The sequence below is a fragment of the Balaenoptera acutorostrata genome, chromosome 2 (assembly GCF_949987535.1).
Source record: "Balaenoptera acutorostrata chromosome 2, mBalAcu1.1, whole genome shotgun sequence".
Classification (NCBI taxonomy): Eukaryota; Metazoa; Chordata; class Mammalia; order Artiodactyla; family Balaenopteridae; genus Balaenoptera; species Balaenoptera acutorostrata.
Window position 1 is genome coordinate 32,998,489 of NC_080065.1, and position 13,081 is coordinate 33,011,569.

General features: G+C 38.4%; 1 protein-coding gene and 1 long non-coding RNA gene across 7 annotated transcripts in view; one reads left to right on the forward strand and one right to left on the reverse strand.

The window, feature by feature from the left end:
• Positions 1–7,602, forward strand: part of LOC130707256 (uncharacterized) — a 37,975-nt gene extending 30,373 nt beyond the window's left edge. Inside the window, exon 3 of the long non-coding RNA XR_009007161.1 lies at positions 7,140–7,602. This is a non-coding gene — a long non-coding RNA (uncharacterized LOC130707256). The remainder of the gene's footprint in view (positions 1–7,139) is intronic.
• RANBP3L (RAN binding protein 3 like) overlaps positions 1–13,081 on the reverse strand; it is a 49,620-nt gene that overhangs the window by 27,212 nt on the left and 9,327 nt on the right. The window lies entirely within an intron of this gene.

Consider the following 13,081-nt stretch of genomic DNA (forward strand, 5'->3'; position numbering starts at 1 on the left):
AAAAGCTTAGAGGGGCTCTGGAGTTAGGGAGGCATGTGCTCAAATATAAGTTCCACCGCGAATTGGCAATATACTTTTGGAAACAATATGTCTGTACCTTAAGTTTCTTCATCCGAAAAAAAAAATGAAGACTATAACAGTACTTACTTTACAGAATTTATGTGAAAATTATATGGGTTTTTAGATATAATTACTTAGATTTTAACAAGACCAAAAAAAAGCCTGAAAGGATATTAAATATGTGGCATGACACCAATCCCTACTCCAAAACTCATAGCTGACATTGCTAATCTATGACAACACTTTCTTGATGAGCCCCAATATTACCTCAGAACTTTTATCATTATAGTCTTCTAGCAGCCATTACCGATGTATCATGCCGGCATAGAAGCTGAGGTAATTTGCCATCACTGGCTGAATAAATAAAAGTCTAGCTGAAGAATTTCAAGGAACTACCAGATAATTACATCTTTTATATGCCAGGAAGGGGTTTTCCAGTTACCCACAATCTTATCCCATAATAGCGTGTCAAAACTCTGCCAGACCACCCTTTGCCAAGCTCCGGGGACCCTGTGAACTTGGGTACCTTCTTTCAGTCCAGCAAGATAAGCTTCATTTTTTTATGCAAGTGCTTACTGTGCTGTCTGCCCTTGGAGCCAAGTGAACCACAGCAGAAAATGCTCAACAACATATTGGCATTGCCTTCCATATTAAACTGTAGCTCAATTCTTTGTTCTTTCTTAGAACAAGCTCCTTTTTCAGCAATTACATTAGATTTAAGAAATGAGATCTCTAATGACTTTGAAAGGACATAGTCTTTGTGAATGTGCAGTGGAATACTTATGAGGTGGAATAATAAATGGGCCTCTTCTAAATTGGACTTAGGATAGTTGTCCTTAAAATAGTATGACTTGACCTAGCCGTAGACAAATAGCATGTTGACTTTTCCTCTATCAAAACATGGAGCTAAAAACGGGCAAAGGTGATCTTCAATGGCAGCATTAAGTAGGAAATCATAAAGGGTTACTTGTAGCTGGGAGGGCATGTGGTAAAGTAGGAAGGCCATTTTTTTCATCAGTTCAACAGATATTTATTGAGTATCTTTTTGTGCCAGCCGCTGTGCTAGGATCTAGGTAAACATTGTCTGATTGAAGGTATACTAGCCTCGGTGCAGCCACCTCCTCTCCCTGACACCGCCCAGCTCATCAGCTGGAAAACAGGTAACCTCCTCACCTCCTCTTCCATCTAGATTCTCTCTCCCTTTCTCAAACCAGTCCTTTGGCTCCAAAGACAAAGTCAAAAGTAAACATTTATCAAGCCATTGGGTTCATAGCAGTTTTCTAACCTGACCCAGTAGGAAAACTTGAAAATAAGATCATGGTCCTTGGGGCTTCCCTGGTGGTGCAGTGGTTGAGAATCTGCCTGCCAATGCAGAGGACACAGGTTCGAGCCCTGGTCTGGGAAGATCCCACATGCCGCGGAGCAACTGGGCTCGTGAGCCACAACTACTGAGCCTGCACGTTTGGAGCTTGTGCTCCGCAACAAGAGAGGCCGCGACAGTGAGAGGCCCTCGCACCGCGATGAAGAGTGGCCCCCGCTCACGGCAACTAGAGAAAGCCCTCGCACAGAAACGGAGACCCAACACAGCCAAAAATAAATAAATTAATTAATTTAAAAAAAAAAAGATCACGGTCCTTAAAATGATATATTTTAAAATTTATCCTTTCTTCTTTCTAATATATTTGTTGATCAATCCCCTTATTCAACAAATATGTATTGAGGGGTGACTGTATACAAGTCACTTTGCAAAGTAAGAGAGAGAGGACAGTGGTATAAGATGAGGCTGAAGATGAAGTTGGATTATCTAAGATAATCTTCCCATCTCAAGATCCTTAACTTAATCACATCTACTGGGTTTCTTTTGCCACATAAGGTACATATTTACAGGTTCTGAGCATTAGGATACAGACATCTTTAGGGAGCTGTTATACTGCCTACCACGCATACAAAATATTGAGGTTCTGTCTGAGCACTCTCTACGCAGTTCACAGAATGCTGGCAGCAAGGTTTATTTCCTCCAGGCAGGAAATTATAAGATTTTTCTCTGGAGAGTCTGACCAACCCGAAAGAAAAGAACAAAAGATATTGACAAACAAATTTTTCAGTGAATGGTCAAACTAGATGATGAGTCCCCAGTGCAAGTGCACATAGCTGCCAATGAGCTTTTTAGTGAGTGCCCCTTTCTTAAATATAAGCAGGCAGTCAAGGGTCACCAGACATACAATTCAGTGATTGAATGAGTAAACAGAAGGAAAGTAAACTGGAGGGAAAAGACTATGCAGAGAGTTTAATATATATTTTATAAAATTATATACAAATAATTTATTTTCATACATATATATTTTATAATTATATGTCTAATATGTATATAATTAATATCGTCACAAATATGAAACATCCATGAAGCAAGAGCAGAATACTATTTTTTAAAAAGAGCAACACAGAACAAGAATAAGCTTTTAGAAATTTAGACTTTAAAATATGGTAGTAGAATCAATGTTGACTTTAAAAAATCAATAGAAGATTTAGAGAATAAAATTGAGTAAATATTCCACATAGCAGAGCAAAAGAACAGAAATGAAAAATGTGAGAAGAATTAAGAAAACTCAGATGATCAGTCCAAGAGTCACTTCAATGCCTGACTAATAGAAGCTATAGAGAAAGAGAATACAGGAAAAAGAGGGCTTGAAATTATCAACAAATAGATCATTAAAATTCCCCAAATCAAAAGACATATGTTTCCAGTTTGAAAGAGCCAATCCAATACTCAGAACAATACATGAAAATAGAACCGTACCAATGCACATCATGAAATCTTAGAACACCACTAAGAAAAGGTCCTATTGGCATGGAGAAGGGGGTAAAAAAAAAGTCACATATGAAGGGTGAGGTATCAGAATGGCTTTAGGTTTCACAACAACAATCCTGTAAGTTAGAAATCAAAGGATCAATGCTTTTAACACTCTGAAAAGAAATGATTTCCAGTCTAGAATTATGTGCTAATATAAAGTACCAATTAAGTGTAAAGACATGATAAAAACATTTCCAACTGTAAGCTCTCAAAGTATGTATCCCACATACACCCATTCTCAGGATGCTTCTAAAGGAAGTGCTCTACCAAAAGAGCTAGTAAACTAAGTAGCCAAGAAATAGGGGCACCGACTCAAAAGAGGTGAAAGAGGTGAAGGCAGCCTCCAGGATGATGGTGAGAGGATAGCCCAGAACGATAGCAGTACACCGATTGCAGAGAATAACCAGTCCACAATGGGGGAGGTCCCTGAGGAGACTCCAGGAAAGAAGTCTCCAAAAGGATGGAACTAAAAGCAGTTGAATATCTCAAGTAACTGAATATTTTGAAAGCATATTTAGATAATTGGAAGAGACTTTGGGGGTTGACTGGTAACTAGTACATAGAGAACTAAGAAAACAAAACAAAACAAAAATATGACACAATTATTAAATCCAGAGAAAACAAAAAGTTGGGCAGGAAAACAAAAGTAATCAAAATATATTATATAATCATGGTGTGAATACTGAATACTGATCTAATCAGACTTCTGATGCAGTGATTTTGGGAAGATGGGGGAATGGAAAGCATTCATGTGTATGGTGGTAGTGGGTTGAAGGGGTCAGAAAAATCTGTGAAAGGGACCTAAATTCTTCCATAGTTGCATACCAGTAGCACCTAAATATAAATATAAAGAAGTAGCCCTAAATGCCTGGTATTTGGTTATATGGAGGTTAATACAAAAGAAACAGCTGTGGGTTGGATGCTGTTACCTCTGGGGACCAATAAAAAGAAAGCAGAGGAAGGGGCCAGGAGGAGATTGCTACTTTTTTCCAGAAAAGTCTTGTAGGACCATTTGATCCCTTAAACCACATGAATATACGTAACTTTGAAAAAATAAAAACCAAATTTGAAAATAATTTCTTTTCTACCATAGTGTCAGACACTCATGATCAAAGGACAATTCTCACGCTCCTGGCCAACGACAGACTTCTTATTGAATTATACTGCTTAACAAGTACCCAGTATCTTATTTCTTTGGCCTACCTGTTCTTTGCATAGAGATATATGGAAATAGATGTGTGAGCAAGATGGATTCACTGAATTCAGAGTGCAATAACATGCTTCTGAATAACTAAAGATCTGCTCTTTATAATGCCGTCTAATCTACTGAAAGGCATTTTATGTTCTTGTCCTTCACCTTCATTCAAAATACTCCTTCACATCTCCAGACAAGAATTCAGCTAGAACATTATGCATAATATAAGAGCTTTGTTCTTCAGGATTCTAAGATAGTATAGTGGTCAGTGTTAACAGTAAATATACACTTCTTTTCTCTCTATTCTAATATGTACCATAATTTTCCCCCCAAATTTTGGGTGAGTTGTAAGGTCTTGTTCCTACCTTTTTGTTTTCAATATATTTTATTGGCACTCAGTCTCTGACAAACCTGTTTCATGTAGGAAAGTAACTGGAGGATTTTCAGTCATCTCAGAGGAGGAGGTTTAAGAGTATCTACTGAGCCAAAAGCAGATCGGAAGAGGAGGAAGAGACTGAGAATGGAGTCCCAGTGGGCATGGGGGCAGGAAGCTCTAGGGGTCGCAAGTTTCTGCTACATGGCTTCTCCCACCGAGAGTCTGGCAGACTGCTTCATCCTGCTCGGTTTAAGGTGATTAAGGTGAAAACTGAGTTCTCCGCCCTGGATAGAACCAGGCTACTCCAACCAGGGCCACAAAGGTTGAGGAAACACTCTTGGCAGGAAAGATGGTGGCAACAACCCCCCTGCAGGGGAGCGGACACTGCCAAATGGGTCGCCTCTAATTGCTACCAGGACTGGAATTATCCACTTGGACTGCAGCCCTGGCATGCCCTGCATTTTCCTCTCCCTTTCTTCCTGGATTTTTCCATGTGTCTCTGCCACGTCCTCTTTTCTCATTTCTTCTCACGCTCCAAAACTGTCCTCTTCACCTCTTTCACTCGTGTCTGGCTCTCTGACTGGTCAAAGCATGGATTTTGAAGCTCTGAAGTCAGATAATCCTAGAGCTGTGCTTTTAAAAAGATTACTGCAAGCCTTAGCTTTCTCGTCTCTCTCGATATATATTTTAAAAGGGTTGTTATGAGGATTGAAGGAATGTGTGCATGTAAGAGCACCTGGTACAGCTTCTTCAAACCTTTTTGGAACAAGGCGGAATATCTATCTCTCTATCGATCCATCCTCCATATATACACAGATATATACATCCATATATATACAGTTACACATACATGCCTAAACACATGGCAGTATGTCAGAGTACAGGTTGCACAGAAGACAATAAAAGTTAGCTTCCCTTCCCTCCTCCCCTCCAGTCCTATGTCATTGCCATCACCTAGCTACCCTGTTAGCTCTGGGGAAAATTCTTAATTGTTCTCAAAGGTCTTTCTTTTTCCTTTCACTCATTACCTTATTCTTACCCCTGGTTTTCTTCTCACTTTTCCTTGTTTTACTCCTATCTTTCTTTTCCTTTTTTAATATCAGGAAGTTTCTGAATTCAGGCCCATGGCCCATTGATAGTTTTAGAGATCCTTGCCCCTCAAAGTGTGGTCCAGAGAGACTAGCAGCATTGACCAGGGACTTGTTAGAAATGCAGACTCTCAGGCCTCACCCCAGACCTACTGCATCAGAATCTGCATTTTACAAGATCCCCAGGTGGTCTGTATACGTGTTTGAGGACCGGTCCTCTAAAGCACCTCCAGGTGTCTGCCCACTGAGACCAAATCTAGGAAGATGGCAGTGGAGACCCTTGGAGTTAATGACTAAACCTCCAGACGTTCTGAGTAACCTGACAGTTAACGAGAAAATAATTACAACCCAAACCACACACTATGATTATTGTGATTCAGTGTAAGGTGAAGTCAAGGGCAACTCTGAAGACCTAAAAAGAAATGCCTGTAGTTAGGATATTGAAATATCGATACTGATATTGAAATCAGTTATTCAGATATTCTGCTTAAAACAGTGATTTCCTCTCTGATGCAAGGAGTCTTCTGTTTTAATAATATGTCTGAAATCTGAGTAATGGAAATTTTTTTAGAAAATATCTTTGCTTGGGATTATTAAATGTCAGTTAAAATGTTTATTTCTGCAAAGCAAAAATTTAGCCTGAAAGCATAAACTACATCAAAAGCATTTGTCATAGTTCAAAGATTTTTCAACAGGAATTTAAAACATCTAAAGTCTCAACTATAAAAAATGACATCTTCTGTAGAAAAAAAGATAAATCATGGCAGGAGACCCAGGAAGAGGAGATGTAGAGGGCCTGAATCACAATCTTGATTTTTAAAAAAAAGCCCTCAAATCTATGTTAAAATATTTTAAGATAGTTTTAAGAAATGACAAATTGTTGCCCCAGAAGAAAAGTGAATCTGTGCCAATTCATGAAGGAACTATAGGCATAAGACATTCTGTATTCATTTCTAGCCATCTATGGAGGAACTCTGTAAAAATGCAACAGGAATGAACTAAACAACAAATTACCCACCAAAATATTAAAAAATATGTCTTTACAGAAGGAGGTGGTAGGGCCACAGAGTCGTTGTTAACTATGAGGGGACACTCTTGATTCTACTTTATCAGATGCTTTGTACTGACTGACTTGAAGGTAAAATAACCAGGACCCCAGAGAGAAACAGGCACTTTACATAGGAAATTGCCAGGCTGAACTCATAAAGCACCAGCTCAACTTGAGACACAAGATAAATGGACCCTGCTGGAACAATTCCAGCATTGTCGTCCCTGCTGAAGTTATAACCAATTGTGTACTATGAATACAAGCGTGTTGTAATACATACATTATAGGAAGTAAAAGGAGAAAACACTTTTCAACCCAATTCTGAATTTTTTGAACTGCTGTAAATTTTTGTTGGAAATGGAATTATAAACTGCCTGCTCTAAGAAATCTAGAATTTCTTAGTTTTGATTCAATGTGAGCACACACTTGAGGAAAAAAAAGAATCAATATTAGAATAAAACGAAGGAAGCTATCCCTTTTCTCATAAATACCATGCTGATAAAGAAATAACTCATTTTCAGAATGGGACATTCTGAATAGGACATTGGAGAAGAAGATGAGAAAAGTATCTCGCAACCCACTGAATACAGCCATTACCACTGAGAACTTCGTCTAATCCATCCGATTTTCTGAACTCCTCTGTTTCTTATGCTGCTAGTCTTCAAGAGATCCATTCATTGTAAGTTCCAAAGACTTTAGACTCTTTTCTCAACTGGTTTGTATATTGGTCTCAATCTAGACACAGATCAATTTCGAAAAACCAAGACATAAAAATAATTAAAGTATCTGATGTGAGCCAGAACTAGAGGTTGTGTCACACACAGACCTTGCTACCCTTCTGGAGGTCGGACCAAGCCCCTGAAAACTCTGTGTTTAATGCGTTCTCACCCCAACCTCAACACCAAACCATGCTGCTTAGTTTATAATCCAGTCATGTGTGGTAGTGGGCTATGGCCAGTGACTTGATTTCGTTTGCATTTTAGAATCTGGAGATTTGTGGCAATTCAATTGAAGAAAAATTCTTCTCATTTCTTAAAGCCATGTACTTCACTAATGTCATTACAAATAGGGAACTTCACAGATTTTAAAAAACAGAAAACTTTCATTAAGTCATTTGATACAGAACATCTGGCAAAATCACTCTGCAGATCAAAATACAGTGATGAAGGAAGAAACTGGCTTTATATTTTTGAGAGTGTTCTGTAATGTATCCCAAAAGACATGGTCGTCATGTGCAGTGTGCTTTATATTTGGGGATGATCAGTGAGTTGAACGGTTTCATGAAGACCTTCTTGTTTTCCAAGAGACCTTTTTCAACAGCCAACACAGCATACTCCATTAAATTTTACTATTGTTTCAGTGTCAAAACATGACTCTTTGAATTATTTCTTTTTCTTTCTTCTTAAAACAGTACCATATGACATGCTTATGCATGTCATGACTAGTCTTTAACCTTTTGCCTTTTGAAATGTTTAAGTTTATATGACCTAAAAGTTAGACCTTGCTGATCTCCCATGATGCTTCTTTTATGCACATGTGTAATGTGAAAATGTATATTTGTATCATATTTCACCTATTATAAAACATGTTTAAATATATTAATCTTTGGTGGCTAAGTAAATGACTACCAGGAGCCAGAATGCATGGTTTTATAAACCTAAACTTTGGCAAAAAACTAGACTGGATTCAAATTCCATCTCTTCAATTCACTAACTTTGTGAGCTAGGGCAGATCACTTGATCTCTCTGAGGCCACGTTTACGCATCTGTAAAATGGGAATAGTAAGACATACTTCACAAAGTTGTAAGGATTTAGCGAGGTAATGTAGATAAAATGCTAAGCACAGTACCTGGCATATGAGAAATGCTCGGTAAACCACAGCTCTTACTACATGATACGATCCTCAAGAGGTAAGTTATTAATCCCTTGGATCATGAGACAACGAAGCCTCCAGAATTACAAGATGTGTGCAAGGTCACGCAGCTAGTACTTAGAGATCTGGGACTAAAACACATGAGAGCTAACTCCGAATCTCATGTTTTTTCCTCCAAGAAAGGCTCCCTCTTGGCTTAGTTAAATGCCTATTTTACAGCTTCTTTTCTTATGAAGCTGTGATGTACCTGGGTTGTGATAGCCCTTCTGCTTTTGTGGTCTGTACGAGCCTCGTTGAGATGTCATCCCAGACTGTGAGAGTATTCCTGCACTTTTGTTTTGCCATCTATAAACATGCAAGATGCTTCACTTATTCTTACCATTTTCTGTTTGTATTTTGACTTTAAAAAGGTTTGTTTGAGAATGTTGGCAGGCAAATGGCATGGTGGGCCTAGCAGTTTAACACCTCTATGTCAATATTTATTTTCAGCCACTGGCAAAAATGACTCAGGAGAATGTATTACTTTTGACAGAGCATACCCATTTCTCCAAAATTTGAAGGTGTTATTTTATCTATAAGTGTCATAGATATATATAGTTTATGGAATATTGTATGCTTTTGTGATAAGGTCACCTGTAATCTTTAATCACTTGAATATGCTTGTCAGCAGCAAATGTGGGCCCTCTGGACTGATAATGCCAGAAAGAGCTGTTTGCTCTTTCTCTACACCATTCCTTCGTTTATGCCCATGGGGTAGTAAAGATGCGGGACGTGTCTTGTGATGTGCCTGGTCCACTCGGTACCATTTGGAAATACATATTTCATTTGACAGCATTTATAAATCACATATTTTCCCCTCAGAATAACTTGCAGTGTGAAAATGCTTCCATATGTTAGAAGTGGGTCTCTCCATTTTGCTGAGGGAGGAGGGGATGGAAATATAGTCTAGGTTTCATGGCATGTTGAAGATAAGTATTGTACAGGTTTCAAATGGTATCTGTTAATTTTAAGTAATTCCCTAGCATTTTCTGCACTGCTAAAATTAGAGGTGATTTTGACACAAAATATCATATTAGTAATAATTAAATCACTCTTCACAAAGACTATTAGATATAGCTGAAATGCTGCTTCATATATTGAATCCAGATAAATTTAAGCTCTTCCTCTTCAGTAAAGAAGTACACTATTTTTAAATTCCCTCATGGATTCCAAGGCCGGATAGAGAAGCTTGATTGCAACTTCTTGCAATTCCCAAACTCTTTCCCTTAAACTCACTCCTCTTTGCCCTGAGCCTTTGAGCAAGCAGGAGAAAAGGCTCCTTGTTTTCCCGTTTCACAGGAATAAATGCATGTTATTCCACTGAGAACAAGACCTCGGAGGCCTAGGCAGGAAGAAAGGAGCAGGGCTGCCACCCAAGGCCCTCACAAGCCCAGAAGGCCTGGACCCCATTCTCCTCTTGGGAACTCACGGAAGCCCCCGGAGGTCACCATTCATCCTCACCTTACGTGTGTGAGAACTGAAGTGCCCTGCTTGCCCTCGGGGCACAGAAATGGAGCAGGGGTACTATGCCACCTGCCGCAGATGGTCCTGCACACGTCTCACTGCTCTGCATTAGCACTAGTTGGAGAGAAGTAAAGGCCAGGTAGCAATTTGTAAACCTTACCAGAAACATTTGTTCACCATGCTAAAGAAGATTACAGGATAAAAACTTAATCAGTTTTCAAATGTATATGACTTGAAAAAGTCTCAAAAAGAACCCAAAAAAACCTGAGAACAATCCTTTATATTTATTCATCTTCTTTCCTTCAAGCTTTTATGATCATTGAGCTATTATGACAAGTCAAGATGAAAGGATCAGAGGAGATATTGTAATTATGTGATATCTTTTTTTAAAGCATTTTTTATTGTGTGAAAATATACATAAATTTTACCATTTTAACCATTTTAAATACAGTTCAGTGGTATTAGGTATTTTCACAATACATAACTATCAACACCATCCATCTCGAGAAATTTTTCATCATTCCAAACTGATATTCTCTACCTATTAAACACGAACTCCCCATTCCACTCTCCCCCCAGCCCTTGGTAACCACTGTTCTACTTTCCGATTCCTTGAATCTGACTAGGTACCTAATGTAAGTGGGGTCAGACAATATTTGTCTTTTTGGGTCTGACTTATTTCACTTAGCATAATGTCTTCAAGGTCCATCTGTGTTGTAGCATATGTTAGAATTTTATTCCTTGTAAAGGCTGAGTAATATTCCATTGTATGTGTATACCACATTTTGGATCTTTTTTTAAAATCAGCTTTCCCTCATTTGTCTCCTCTTCCTTTCTTTGCTTCCATTTGGCTCCATATTTCTCTCTAACACCCACTTCCTTGTCTCCCTACACGTTTCCCTCCCTCTACTCTTCCCATTTCGCCTTCCTCCCTCCCTGACATACTCATCATTTTCTCTACATGCTTAATATGTATTAATATTACATACCAAGTAAATACTCTTCTTATGGGTATTTTTTTAATGAGGTAAAACTCAAGTTTATCTCATCTTAATTTTTTAACCATGTTATATACTTTTAATAATGATGGTCCTCATATAAAATTCTTAGATAGATGTAGATGGACATATAGTCCCAGCTCTCTGCACTAACTACTAACTTTGAGTAGATGACTTAGCTCCTCTGGTTTCAGTTTTCTGATATGTAAATTCAGTTGTACTATGTGATCTTTGAAGCCCCAACATTCAATGATTTATGAATATCAATCACTCGGAGGAAATTTTTGGGAAGAAAAATATTGATTTATTTGGTAAGTGTTAATTGCATGCTATGAACAAGATAATGAACAATATCTTGAGTTTAAGCCTGAAAATGTGAGAAACGTTCACAAAGATAGAAAGAAGTTTGGCACATCTATTATGGTGGGGTTTTAAAAAAATATTTATTTATTTATTATTTTATTTATTTATTTTTGGCTGCACCGGGTCTTAGTTGCAGTACGCGGGATCTTTAGTTGCAGCATGGGGACTTCTTAGTTCTGGCATGCAGACTCTTAGTTGTGGCATGCGTGCGGGATCTAGTTCCCCGACCAGGAATCAAACCCAGGCCCCCTGCGTTGGGAGCGGGGAGTCTTACCCACTGGGCCACTAGGGAAGTCCCTATGGTGGGGTTTTTTTTGAAGATTTGTTTTCTCTTTTTGTTTTTTTCTTATCTTTAAACTTGTAGCTAGTTGTTTTCTACAAACCCCTCTAAACCTACTTTGCTTCATCCCACTATCAAAACAATCACTTCTACTAATTAATTTTAGCTTACTCGATTTTCAAAAAGAAAAATGGCAAATAACACCAAAGCTTGAGAATGAAGCTCCTTATAACAAAGTTGGTCTTGTTGAACAAACAGAACCTCATAATCTGTAGCACCGGTATATGTCTTACCCATGCTCAGCTTATAAAAACACACATGCACACAAATCTTTATGTGCAATTTCATTTCTCTGCAGACAACTAAAGTTTCACACAGCCAACCTTAGACCAAAGTAGTCCATTTCCAACATTCAAAAACTTTCTCCTTACTTTACACTCTGTCTCTAGATGGCAGCATCCCTCTTTGTTACAAATTACCTCCTTTTATCAGGACGAGAAAGGATTTGGTGCCAGTTACTTAAGCCAGTCATTATATAGATCTGAAGTATGGTTTTTTCACTTAGGTGCATCGCTACTCTAGAGGCATGATCAAGTTACTGAGCTGTAGTTTCTAGAGGTCTGGTAGTTTCTCTGGATCTGCTAAGGGAAAAGAATTTATGTCCTGTTAGCATTACATTCTTTTAGGACCTGAACCCATTCTGTGGCGATATAGGCCACTTAAAAAATTTCTTCCTTCTCTCTCCTGTGAGATCAGGTCCCATCTCCTCAGTTCCAATTTAACCCCTGTCCTCCTTCTGGCTCAGCTCACACATGCATGTTTTATGCTCTTTTGATGTTACTTTAGTTAGTTTCAAAATATATCTTTAGACCATCATCACTTGTTAGCAGTCTAGATCTTATACCTATGACTTCTGCCTTGCTTGTTTATTGCCATCCACAGTGGGTGAGCTATCTGACATTTAGGTAGAAGGAATGCAGCTTCCTACTGAATACAGGTATTGATTGCATATTAAATCCTGACTTTTGGATATTGTACTAGATTTTGCCAACAGACTTCATTAAAAAGCAACTCAGGTGTGAAACTTACCTTGCCGAAATGTTGTTTAAGATTTCAAGTCAAGTTAATGATTTAATATAGTGGTTGAGCCAGCACTTTTTAAACAGAATCCTCAATTTAAATAAAAAGTGAATTATAACAATGACTATTATTTAGCCCTTTTTAATTTGGAGTTTTGGACACTGCTTGTTTATTTTGTCAAAAGCACGAAGGATTTCTCCAAGGCCATGTCAGTCCAGTTCCAAAAACAGTGCATTGCTGTCTTTCACACTTCATGCAGTGTGAGAGATACGGACTGTGCTGTTGGTTAAAAGAAAACTGCTAGCCCAGCAAGCAGGTCACTTTCTCTGGGCTGATGTGTTTGCATTGATACAGCTGCATTTTCTC